We start from the raw sequence: 13468 nt of genomic DNA, 5'->3' as shown, positions 1-13468 counted from the left end.
CTTCATACCAGCGCTATCCTCCTGTCTCCGCCTCCCAAGCGCGGGGATTACAAGCTTGCGCCACCATGCCCGGCTATATATCATTCTATTTTTTAAAGTAATGTAAAGCTAGGTGTAGAGGCGCATGCTTGTAAGCCCAGCATTTGGGAGGCTGAGACAGGAGAATCACAGTTCACAGACAGCCTCATCTACTTAGTGAGGCCCTTTGCAACTCAGTGAGACACTGTTTCAAAAATAAAGAATAGGAGACCAAGGGCTAAAGCTGAGAGACTGAAAAAAATGCAGACCACTGGGGCACTTCTCATTTCTCTGGCTCTGAACGGCTGTTGTACCAGGGGTCTACTCAGCCGGTGTCTGCCTCCTTTCTGAGTAGACCAGAGGACCCATCTAAACAGCCTTCCTGCAGCAGTTCCCCACTCCAGGTGGCCAGGCGGGAGTTCCGGTGTTTTCTCCGGGACATTGACACAGCAGCCAAGTTTATCCATGCTGGGGCCACCACAGTCGGCGTGGCTGGATCCGGGGCTGGCATCAGAATGGTGTTTGGCAGCTTGATCATTGGCTATGCCAGGAACCCGTCCCTCAAGCAACAGCTCTTCTGCTAAGCCATCCTGGGCTTTGCCCTGTCTGAGGCCATGGGGCTCTTCTGTTTGATGGTTTCCTTCCTCGTCCTCTTCGCCATGTGAGGCTCCGTGGGGTCACCCACCCGTCCCCGCTGCTTCGACTCCATGCTGTCCCTGGTGCTGGAGTGTGCTAAGCTTTACCATTAAATACAACATTTCTCTAAAAAAAATAAGAGAAAATAAAAAATAGGGCTGGGGGTGTAGCTCAGAGGTAGAATGCCCCTGGATTCCATTCCTAGTACCACCACCAAAACAAAATTAAATAAATAAAGTAATTTCAAAGGGTGGATATGTTGGTGCATGTTTGTAATCCCAGCATTTGGGAGGCTGAGACGGGAGGATCATAGTTCATGGACAACCTTAGCTACTTAGGGAGGTCCTCTGCAACTCAGTGAGACGCTGTTTCAAGATAAAGAATAAAAAATAGGGCTAGGGGTATAACTCGGAGGTAGAATGCCCCTGGGTTACATCCCCAGTACCGCAGGGGGAAAAAAAAGAGTAATTTTAAAGGCCAGGCATGGTGATGCATGCCTGTAATCCTAGAATTTGAGAGGCTGAGACAGAGGATTGCAGGTTTGAGGCCAACCTCAGCAATTTAATGAGGCCCTCTGCAACTTAGTGAGACTGTTTCAAATATAAAAAATAAAATAGGGCTTGGAGGAGAACTCAGAGATAGAATGCCTCTGAGTTCAGTCCCCAGGAACACACACACACACACACACAATTTTAAAGCTATGTGTGGTGGTGCATGCCTGTAATCCCAATAGTTGGGAGGCTGAGACAGGAGGATTGAGATTCATGGCCAGCCTCAGCTACTTAGTGAGGCCATCTGCAACTCAATGAGACCCTGCTTCAAAATAAAGAATTAAAGCTGGGCATGGTGGCACACACGCTTGTAAACCCAGCATTCAGGAGGCTGAGACCAGATGATCACAGTTCGGTTCGCAGACAGCCTCAGTTACTTAGTGAGGCCCTCTGCAACTCGGTGAGACCCGGTTTCAATAAATACATAAATAATAAAAAAAAATAGGGCAGGGGGTGTAGCTCAGAGATCAAATGCCCCTGGGTTCCATCCCCAGACCTGCAAAAAAAAAAAAAAGAATTAAAAATAGGGCTGGGGGTGTAGCTCAAAGGTATAATACCCCTGGGTTCCATCCCCAGTACCACACACACAAAAAAATCAATAAAATAAAAAAAGGGCTGGGGGTGTAGCTCAGAGGTAGAATGCCCCTGGGTTCAATCCCTGTAACACACACACACACACACACACACACACACACACACACACACACACACGGGCCAAGGTACAGCTCAGAAGTAGAATCCCCCAGGTTACCAACCCCCCACAAAGATGGTAATTGTCCCAAAGATATTATAGACATTTACACTGGGCACAACCGAAAATTAATTGATAAATCATGGTATATACAGGATGGGGCTCTATAAACATTAAAATGATGATGGTTGCCAGGCATGGTGGCGCACGCTTGTAATCCCTGCGCTTGGGAGGCTGAGACAGGAGGATTGCACAGCTCCTCCTTGCTACTTAGCGAGGCTCTCAGAAACTTAGTGGGACCCTGTTTCCAAATAAAATATAAAATAGGGCTGGGAGTATAGCCCGGAGGTAGAAAAGCCCCTGGGTTCCACCACCAGTACCACCCAAAAAATAAATTAATTAAAATAAAATAAAATAAAATAATGATGGTAAAACTAGACATAAAATCCTTAGTATAGAAAATATCAAAGGGAAGATTCTTCAATTTGTTAATAGTAGTTGCCTCTAGAAGTTGATTACATATGAGCTTCATTCTGAATAAAAAGGTGAATATGAAGCTGGGTGTGGTGGCACATGCTTGTAATCCCAGTACTTGGGAGGCTGAGATAGGAGGATACGGTTCAGTTCACTGAGAGCCTCAGCTACTTAGTGAGGCCCTCTGCAATTTAGTGAGACCCCCATTTCAAAATAAAGAATAAAAGGGCTGGGGGTGTAGATCAGAGGTACAATGCCCCTGGGTTCAATCCCCAGTACCGCAAAAAAAAAAAAAAAAAGGTGAATATGAACCTCGCAGCCGGGCATGGTGGCGCAGCTTGTAATCCCAGCATTCGGGAGGCTGAGACCAGAGGATCGTGGTTCGCGGACAGCCTCAGCTACTTAGGCCCTTTGCAACTCAGTGAGACCCGGTTTCAAAATAAAAGAATAAAAGTTAGGGCAAGGGGTGTAGCTCTGAGGACGAATGCCCCTGGGCTCCATCCCCAGACCCAACCCCCCAAAAAAGAAAAGAACCTCGAGGTAGTGGTGCAAGCCTGTAATCTCAGTACTTGGGAGGCAAAGACAGGAGGATCACAGGTTGGAGGCCAGCTTCAGCAATTTAGTGAGGCCCTCTGCAAGTTATTGAGACACTATTTCAAGATAAAAATAAAAAGGGTTGTAGCTTGGAAGTACAATGCTGGGTTTAATCCCCAGTAATACACACACACACACACACACACACTCAAAATGAAACAAGCAAAGACAATGGTGAATATGAGAACATACAACCGAAACATAATAAGAAAATAGCTGACAAAAACAAAACATCATTTAAATGTTCTTTTTATTATGAAAGAGAAAGGTACAGAGAATAAGAACCGACCAATATACCTATACCAGTGTTATCAAATTATAAAAATTGCCTTGTGTGTGTGTGTGTGTGTGTGTGTGTGTGTGTGTGTGTGTGTGTGTATGGTGCTAGGGATTGAACCCAGAGGCATTCTACCTCCAAGTTACACCCTCAGCCCTTTTTAGCTTTCTGGGTGTTTTTTTTGTGTGTGTGTGTTACTGAGGATGGAACCCAGGGGCATTTTATCTCTGAGCTACACCCTAGCCCTATTTTTAGTCTTTTTATTTTTGAAACAGGGTTTCACTGAATTGTGAAGGGCCTCAATAAGTAGCTGGGGCTGTCCAGAAACTACGATCCTCCAGTCTCCTCCTCCTGAATGCTGGGATTACAAGCATGCACCACCATGCCCTGCTACTTAGCTTTTATATTTATTTACTTATTTATTTTTTGAGGGTCTAGGGATGGAACCCAAGGGCATTCGACCTCCAAGCTATACCCCCTGTCCTATTTTTTATTCTTTATTTTGAAACAGGGTCTCACTGAGTTGCAAAGAGCTTCACTAACTAGCAGAGGCTGTCCACGAACCGCAATCCTCCTGTCTCAGCCTCCCAAATGCTGGGATTACAAGCGTGCGCCACCATGCCCGGCATTTATTTATTTATTTATCTATTTATTTAGGTACTGGGGATGGAACCCAGGAGCATTCTACCTCCGAGTAACACCCCCAACCCTATTTTTATATTCTTCATTTTGAAACAGGGTCTCACTGAGTTGCAAAGGGCCTAAGTAGCTGAGGCTGCTTCGAACCTGTGTGATCCTCCTGTCTCAGCCTCCCAAGCGCTGGGATTACAAGTGTGTGCCACCACGCCTGGTTCATTTTTTTTCATGAATGAGTTTACATTCTCCCCATATAATATTTAGCCATGGAAAAGTATAGGTTAATATTTATTTACATATTTTCAAGCTTTATATAAATACTCTCTAGTTCTATTTCATTATTACCATTTTTGAGATTTATCCTTTTTTTTTTCTTTTTTTGCGGTACTGAGAGTGGAACCCAGGGGCTTTCTACCTTTAAGCAACCCTCTCAGCCCTATTTTTTATTCTTTATCTTTGTGTGTGTGTGTGTGTGGGTCTGGGGATGGAACCCAGAGACAATGACACTCCCTGCCCTATTTTTTATTCTTTCTTTCTTTCTTTTTTTTTTTTTTGGTGGTACTGGGGTTCCTGGAAGCCCTTCTACCTCCGGGCTATACTCCCAGACCTATTTTTACATTTTTATTTGGAAACAGGGTCTCCGTGCACTTGCTTCGAACCTGCGCGATCCTCCTATCTCTGCCTCCCGAATGCTGGGATTACAAGCATGCGCCACCACACTCGGCTTTTATTCTTTACCTTGAAACAGGGTCATACTGAGTTGCAAAGGGCCTCACTAAATAGCTGAGGCTGTCCTGAGAAACATGACCCTGTCTCAGCCTCCCGAAAGCTGGGATCATAAGCATGCGCCACCACACCCGGCTGAGATTTATTCATGTTGACAGAAGTATTTCTAATTATCCGTTTTAATTTGCATTATAACTTGTATTCAGCATAATGGTTATTTAGATAGCTTTCAACTTCTCATTCTCACAAACAATGCTGCAGTGGGACTTTATGTACAACTTCCTTAGAGTTTTGTTCTTGTTTTTTGTACTGGGCATTGAACTCAAAGACATTCTACCTCTGAGTCACAGGCCCAACCCTTTTTTTTTTTTTTAAATTTTGAAACAGGTTCTTGCTAAGTTGCTCAGGGTCTTAATAAATTGATGGAGGCTGGCCTGGAACTTGTGATCCTCCTGTCTCAGCCTCCCAAGTACCGTTTAGACATGTGCCATCTTATCTGGCTTCTAAAGAGGTTTAAGTGTAAAAATGCCAGGTCAGAGCATTCCTATCCTCACCTTTACTAGATAGTCTCAAATTAGGCTAAATAGAACCACTTTGTGTGTGTGTGTGTGTGTGTGTGTGTGTTACTGGGGATGGAACCCAGGGGGGTTCTACCCCCAGGATATACTCCTAGATCTATTTTATATTTTATTTGGAAACAGGGTCTCACTAAGTTGCCGAGAGCATCACTAATTAGCTGAGTCTGGCTTCAAACCTGTGCAATTCTCCTGCCTCAGCCTCCCAAGCACTGGAATTATAAACGTGCGCCACCACACCCTTTTTAAATAGAACCACTTCTAATAGCATCATGTAAATGTTCCTATTTTTCCACATCTTCACAGTCATTATTAATATTGTGATGCTTTTGACAGCGTAAATTTTTTTTTTTGCGCTACTAGAGATTGAAACCAGGGGTGTTCTACCTCCAAGCTACACCCCCAGCCCTATTTTTAAAATTTGAAATAGGGTCTCATTAAGATATGGGTCTCACTAAATAGCTGAGGTTGGCCGAGAACCTTCCACCAATCCTCCTGTCTCAGCCTCCCAAGTATTGGGATTACAAGTGTGCACCACCATACCTGGTTTAGATTCAACAATTTTATTGCTGCTATTAAGCTTAAAATTTACACTTCATATATAAATTTCATAACAACTTGTGAAATTAAAGGACAAAAAAAAGACCACTGAGGAATTTTAGCTGGAATTGTAGTGAATTTGTGGCTCAGAAAGAACTGCCAACTTTATGTTGAGATTCTTCAGCCCAGAGTATATAATGCTCGCAATTTATTTTGTTATTCTTTAGCTTTCTGGGTTTAGAATATCTATTGTTCCCAGGTATGATGGTACACACCTGTAATCCTAGTACTTGGGAGACTGAGGCAGAAGGACTGCAGGTTCCAGGACAGCCTCAGCCAATAGTGACTCTCATCAACCTAGTGAGACACTGTTTCCAAATATGAAATAAAGAGCCGGGCGTGGTTAAGCCCCGCACTTGGAAGGCTGAGACAGGAGGATTGCATGGGTTCGAAGCCAGCCTTAGCTACTCAGTGAGGCTTTCAGCAACTTAGTGAGACCCTGCCGCCTTTTCCTCGGCATCTGCGTGAAGATAATTTCCCATGGAGGAAATTGGCTGGCTTAAAGTAAGCGGAGCCCCGAGGGGAAGTGTTGTCTCTGGCCAAAGTACTCCCCCACTCTTAGATATTCTTTCATAACTATTATTCTTTTGGTAATGATTCTTTTAACTTTCCACACAAATTGCTCCAGTGATGTAAGATCAGGACTGTGAGAGAAACTGAGTCCGTGTAAAATAAATTTTCTAGTAATTTGTCTAAGCCTCTAAACGCCCTCGGCTTTGCTCAGATGGTAATAAAATCTAGTCAGAATTCAGATGCTGTGGAAGCCAGTCACAGCAATTACAAACAAAGATTTCCCCTCTATCTCTGACCTTCATTCTAATCATTAACCTACAGTAAAAGCCTTAAGAGTCAGCTGAAACCATTAGCCCTAAGAACTTGTAAGGGAGGCAATCGGCGCCTCTGTTTACCCCCTCTCCTTGTGATCCAGCCTAGATATAGAGATAAACTTTGTGTGTGACATCAAAGCAGCCTAGCTGATGAGCAGCTAATACTGCCCAATACAATAGAGCCAAAGGCTAGGAAGATTCTTGACCTTTACACCCAGTATGTGCACTGCCAGAGACAGGGAGGCAGGCGCCACGTGGTTAAGAAATGAATATGTCAGAACAAAGGACAGATACAATAAATGTGTAAGTGGGAAAGAAAGGAAAAATGGTGAGAATAAGAAAGCATTTTGTATGAAGAGGAGCTTATCCTAAGATTGTCCCAAATGGGAACGAGAGAATCAGGGTAATCAGAAAAGGATGTTGCAGAGGGTCTGTGATAGGAATATGGATTATTAAAAGAGGAATAGGCTTCTAATAAGCCTATCGTTTGAGGAAAAGTGCTCAGCAGCTAGAGAAGTACATCTGACAACTAAATCTAAAAACTTCATGTTATTTTTTGGTGTTTATCTGCTAAACTGTGTTGTGAGCTTGCTTAAGCTTTCAGACTTTAGATGGCAATGCAGACAAAACCTGGGAGACCTCCATCGCATCCCCCTGGATTGCCATATCTCCCCATGCCTGCCATATGGACTAAACCCTAGAAACAGAAAGTTCCGGAAAAAGTTAAAGGAGATTCCATGAGAGGCCGTATTCTCCAAGCCCTGGGCGTGCCTGTGCCTTCTGGAATTTGCCCTTTGGAGCCACCTGTCTGCAAGGGCAGGGGGCTCAAGGACAGGGGGCTGGATCTGGTCACAAAATCTGGAGCTAATCTTTTTACTTTGTTTAGCTGAGGTTGTCAGCAAACAGCGATCCTCCAGTCTCTGCCTCCCAAATGCTGGGATTACAAGTGTGAGCCACCACACCTGGCCTGAAAATCTATCTATCTATCTATCTATCATCTATTTATTATTGCAGTACTAGGGATGGAACCCAGGGGCACTGTACTTCCGAGCTACACACCCAGCCTATTTTTTGCGGGACTGGCGATGGAACCCAGGGGCATTCGACCTTTGAGCTACAACCTCTGACCTATTTTTTCTTTTTCTTTTTTCTTTCTTTCTTTCCCTCTCTCTTTCTTTTTTTTTTTTTTTTTTTTTTTTTTTTTTTTTGCGGGTCTGGGAATGGAACCCAGGGGCATTCGACCTCCAAGCTACATCTCCTGACCTATTTTTTGGTCTCACTAAGTTGCAGAGGGTTTCACTAAGTAGCTGAGGCTATCTACGAACCATGATCCTCTGGTCTCATCCTCCTGAATGCTGGAATTATAAACATGCACCATCACACCCGGCTTATTCTTTATTTTTGAAACAGGGTCTCACTAAGTGCAGAGAGTCTCACTAAATAGCTGAGGCTGTCCGCGAACCATGATCTTCCTGTCTCAGCCTCCTGAATGCTGGCTAGTCTTTCTTATTTTTGAAACAGGGTCTCACTGAGTTGCAAAGGGCCTTGCTAAGTAGCTGAGGCTGTCCGCAAACTGAGATCCTCCTGTCTCAGACCCAGAATGCTGGGATTACAAGCATGCGCCACCATGCCTGGGTCTATTTTTTTGTGTGTGGTACTGGGGGTGGAACCCAGAGGCTTTCTACCTCCAGGCTATACTCCCAGACCTTTTTTATATTTTATTTGGAAACACAGTCTCACTAAGTTGCTGAGAGCCTCACTAAGTAGCTGAGGCTGGCTTCAAACCTGTGTGATCCTCCTGTCTCAGCCTCCCAAGCGTGGGGATTACAAGCATGTGCCACCACGCCCGGCCTATTTTTTATATTTATATATTAATCAGCTAGCAGGGCGTGGTGGCACATACTTGTAATCCCAGTACTTGGGAAGTTGAGACAGGAGGATCACAGGTTCACAGCCAACCTCAGCTACTTAGTGAAATACTGTTTCAAAATAAAAAGAAGCCGGGCATGGTGGCTCACGCTTGTAATCACTGCGCTTGGGAGGCAGAGACAGGAGGATCACACAGGTTCGAAGCCAGCCGGGCTGGCTTACAGAGACCCTGTTTCCAAATAAAAAAAGTATAAAAATAGGTCTGGAAGTGTAGCCCAGAGGTAGAAGGGCTTCCAGGAACCCCAGTACCACAAAAAAATAAAAAATTAAAAAATTAAAAATCGGGCTGGGGGTGTAGCTCAGAGGTACAATGCCCCAGGGTTCAATCCTCAGTGCCGCAAATAATAATAATAATAATAATAATAATAATAATAATAATAACAACAACAACAACAACAACAACAACAACAACAGTTGCCTCAGCCTCAGAAGCTTAACTCCATGAGCACATGGTCATAATGTTGTTCAGTTGTCTCCTCCTGCCTCAAATAGTATGTAGTAAATAGTAGCTACTCAATAATCATTCTTTTGATTACTGTTTCCTTTTTATTTCAATTTTGTAAACAATGGATAAAAATAACTTAGGAATTCACATTTTTTTCTGTAGAACAATTTAAATGCTCTCAAAATTAACTGGATTCAACCCATAACTGGGTTTTGCTACCTTTTTATGGGACTGAAGAATTTCTATTTATTGAAAAAAAATTTGGGGAGTTCATTGTGATGACTTCTATTATTTCCTTCATATAAATGTATGTTCTGCTGGCTGTGGTAGTGCATGCTTGTAATCCCAGTATTTGGGAAGCTGAGACAGGAGAAATACAGATTGGAGTACAGCCTCAGCAAGTAGTGAGACTCTCATCAACCTAGTGAGACCATGTTTCAAAATAAAAATAAAATAGGAGCAGGGCATCATGACATACACTTGTAATCCCAGCATTTGGGAGGCTGACACAGGAGGGTCACAGTTCGCAGACAGCCTCAGCTACTTAGTGAGGTCCTTTGCAACTCAGTGAGACCCTATTTCAAAATAAATAATAAAAAATAGGGCTGGGGTGTAGCTCAGAGACAGAATGCCCCTGGGTTCCATCCCCAGTACCAATAAATAAATAAATAAATAAATACATATACAAATAAATAAATAAATAATAAATAAATAAAAAAAGTAGGGCTGAGTGTGAGTGTGTAACTCAGAGGTAGAATGTCCCTAGGTTCAAACACCAGTGCAAAAGAAAAACAAGTTTTTTTCCAATTTGAATCTGGTGTTTTCCAGAAATGTTGACTGTGTTCACTAGCAAATTTTGCTTTAGCTACAGTGAGTTAATATACATTGAGTGCCTGGTATACAGTAAGCATTCAATAAATGTTACCTATTACTATTATTTATTGAATATCTACTATAATTGACATACTATGTGAAGAACTTTAGGCAAATTCCTCATTCAATAGGCATCAATTTACAATAGACGCTATTTTTTTTTTTTTTAATTTGGCAGTTCTGGGGATGAAACCCAGGGGCAACCTATGTCCGAGCTATCCCTCCAGCACTATTTTTTATTCTTTATTTTGAAACAGGGTCTCAATGAGTTGCAAAGGGCCTAAGTAGTTGAGGCTGTCCAGGAACCATGATCCTCCTCTCTCTGCCTCCCAAATGCTGGGATTACTAGTGTGCGCCATCACACCCGGCTCAGAAACTATTTCAATTAATACTCACATTTTTACAATACAGTATATTTTATTTATCCCTATTTTAAGAATCAAAGAAAATCCTGAGGTTTAGATAACTTAAACAAGTTGTTCTGCCGGGCGTGGTGGTGCACGCTTGTAATCCCCGCACTTGGGAGGCGGAGACAGGAGGATCGCCCTGGTTAGAAGCCAGCCCCACTGGCTTAAGAGACCCTGTTTTTTTTTTTTAAAAAAAAAGTATAAAATAGGTCTGGGAGTGTAGCCTGGAGGTAGAAGGGCTTCCAGGAACCCCAGTACCACCAAAAACAAAACAAAACAAAACAACAAGTTGTTCAATGTGACACAAAGCCATAGTAGTGGTAGAGCTGATGTTCCAAAATCTAAGCGCTTAATCCTGGGAAGTGCCTAGTACCTAAAGGAGACTGGAATCAAATAAAGGTAAGTGGTAAAGAAAAGCCATATACAAGTTTAGAGGCTGTTGATATTAATGTAAGAATAATAGCAAGCAAGGAGGGTGTGGTGGCACATGCTTGTAATCCCAGTACTTGCAAGGCTGAGACAGAAGGATCTCAGGTTCCTGGTCAGCCTCAGCTACTCGGTGAGGCCCTCCGCAACTTAGTGAGACCCTGTTTCAAAAGAAAAGAATAAAAAATAGTGCTGGGAGTGTAGCTCAGAGGTAGAATACCCCTGAGTTCACTCCCTACTACTATAAAAAATAATAATAATAGCAAGCAAAATATCTTTTAACTAAAGACAGCGATGAGCCGGGTATGGTGGTGCATGCTTGTAATCCCTGCGCTTGGGAGGCAGAGACAGAAGGATCGCTCAGGTTTGAAGCCAGCTGTGTTGGCTTAAGAGACCCTGTTTCCAAATAAAAAGTATAAAATAGGTCTGGGAGTATAGCCTGGAGGTAGAAGGGTTACCAGGAACCTCAGTACCACCACCAAAAAAAAAAAAAAAAAAAAAAAGACAGTGATGTATTCTTTCTTATACTTTAAAAAGACCAGCTTGGCCAGGTATGGTGGCACACACCTATAATCCCCACACTTGGGAGGCTGCGACAGGAGTAACACACAGGTTTGTAGCCAATCTCGGCTACTTAGTGAGGCTCTCTGCAACCTAATGAGACCTTGTTCCAAAGGAAAAAATAAAATAAAATGGGGTTGGGGTGTAGCTCAGAGGTAGAATGCCTATGGATGATTTCAATCCCCAGTACCACAAAAAATAAAAAAATAGGGCTGGGGATATATCTTCAAGGTGGAATATCCGTGGGTTCAATCCTTGTTCATTCTCATTCATTCTCTCTCTCTCTCTCTCTCTCTCTCTCTCTCTCTCTCTCTCTCGTCTCTAACACACACACACACACACACACACACACACACACACAATCAGTTTGGGTGTATTGAGGGAAATTAATTAATTTAAGGGTAGCAAAAATGGAATGGATAAAAGATGATCTGTAGACCTAGGTGAGATGAATCTTAGACTTAAGGTGACAACATTAAAGACAGAAAAAAATAAATTTCAGAAATATTTAGGAGATAGGATTTACAGGACTTGGTGACTGGCTGGATCAGGTGGGGAGAAAGACTCGCCAATGTGAACTCTCTGATGATGAGCAAGGTGTGCGTGTTGCCTGAAGGTTTTCTTGCACTCCTTACATTCATAGGGTCTCTCTCCAGTATGAATTCTCTGATGCTGGGCAAGGGATCCACAGTAACTAAAAGTCTTTCCACAAATACTACATTCATAAGGTTTCTCTCCAGTATGAACTCTCTGATGTTGAGTGAGAGATGAGTCATTGCTAAAGGCCTTCCCACATTTAACACACTCATAGGGTTTCTCTCCAGTATGAACTCTTTGATGCTGAGCAAGGTAGGCAATTTGGCTGAAGGCTTTCCTACATTCCTGACATTTATAGGGTTTTTCTCCAGTATGAATTCTCTGATGTTGAGCAAGGTGTGAATTCTGGCTGAAGGCCTTCCCACATTCCTTACATTCATAAGGTCTCTCTCCAGTATGTATTCTCTGATGTACAGTAAGGTATGCACGAAGGCTGAATGCCTTCCCACAAACATTGCATTCATAAGGTTTCTCTCCAGTATGAACTCTCTGGTGTTGAGCAATGGATGATCTATTGCTAAATGCCTTCCCACATTCCATGCATTCATAGGGTTTCTCTCCGGTATGAACTCTCTGATGCTGAGCAAGATAGGCAAACTGGCTGAAGGCTTTCCTACATACCTTACATTCATAAGGTTTTTCTCCAGTATGAACTCTCAGATGTTGAACTAGGTGAGCATTCTGACTAAAGGCTTTACTACATTCTTTACACTCATAGGGTTTCTCTCCAGTATGAATCCTGTGATGTTGAACAAGGTTTGATCTCTGGCTGAAGGCTTTCCCACATTCTACACATTTATAGGGTTTTTCTCCAGTATGAATTCGTTGATGAAGAGTAAGGGATGAGCTCTGGCTGAAGACTTTTTCACAATCGTTACATTTCAAAAGTTTCTTCTCTGCATAAACACTCTTGGGTTTAATACTCACTAAATTTTTTCTAAAGCTTTTCTTACATACATCACGTTTATATACTTTCGTCTCTTTGGAGATTATCCGTTGTGTACAAAGCAGCATGTTCTGATGGAAACTTCCCCAAGATTTGTTATATTCTTGTTCTCTGTCATCAACAAGGGCTTCATCATATGGGACGGTTTCTTCCTTGAAACAAAATTTCTGATTTCCTGGTTGCCTCTCAAAGTGGCTCTCAAATTTCCACTCTTCTTTCATACTGGAGTACTCATAGCCAAAGCATGTAAGTTTTTCTATTATCTTCTGGGATGGTTCTTTATAAAGTTCCTGCTTTGGGGTAAATTTTTTAGTTTCACATATAGATTCCCAGCCTGAAAAGGTGATAATAAGAAAAAAAAAAAAAAACCCTCTCCTTTATTGTGTACCAGATAGTACATTTATAAAAGTACATTAGTAAATAGTAGGTGGATTTAATACCAAGTAAAATCCAAAGGAACACTGGATTTCATATTTTTTTTTAATGTGTGAGAAAAGTAACTGAAAATAGATCACTGAAAATCTTGAGAAGGAGCTGAATGTGGTGGTGCATGCCTGTAACCCTAGTTTATGGGTAAGCTAGACAGGAGAATCCCAGGTTTGACCCCAGCCTCAGCAACTTAGTGATCTCCTGTTTCAAATGTAAAACAGGGCTGGGTGTGACAGTGCACACTTGTAAT

General features: G+C 42.5%; 1 pseudogene across 1 annotated transcript; it reads left to right on the top strand.

The window, feature by feature from the left end:
* Nucleotides 1–279: 279 nt before the first annotated feature.
* Nucleotides 280–683, top strand: LOC308268958 (ATP synthase F(0) complex subunit C1, mitochondrial-like; annotated as a pseudogene). Its single transcript has one exon. The product of its transcript is annotated as an ATP synthase F(0) complex subunit C1, mitochondrial-like (transcript).
* The last annotated feature ends 12785 nt before the right edge of the window (nucleotides 684–13468 follow it).

Source organism: Muscardinus avellanarius, assembly GCF_963383645.1.
Source record: "Muscardinus avellanarius genome assembly, chromosome: 10".
Taxonomy (NCBI): Eukaryota; Metazoa; Chordata; class Mammalia; order Rodentia; family Gliridae; genus Muscardinus; species Muscardinus avellanarius.
This window is presented reverse-complemented; position numbering and strand designations above follow the sequence as displayed.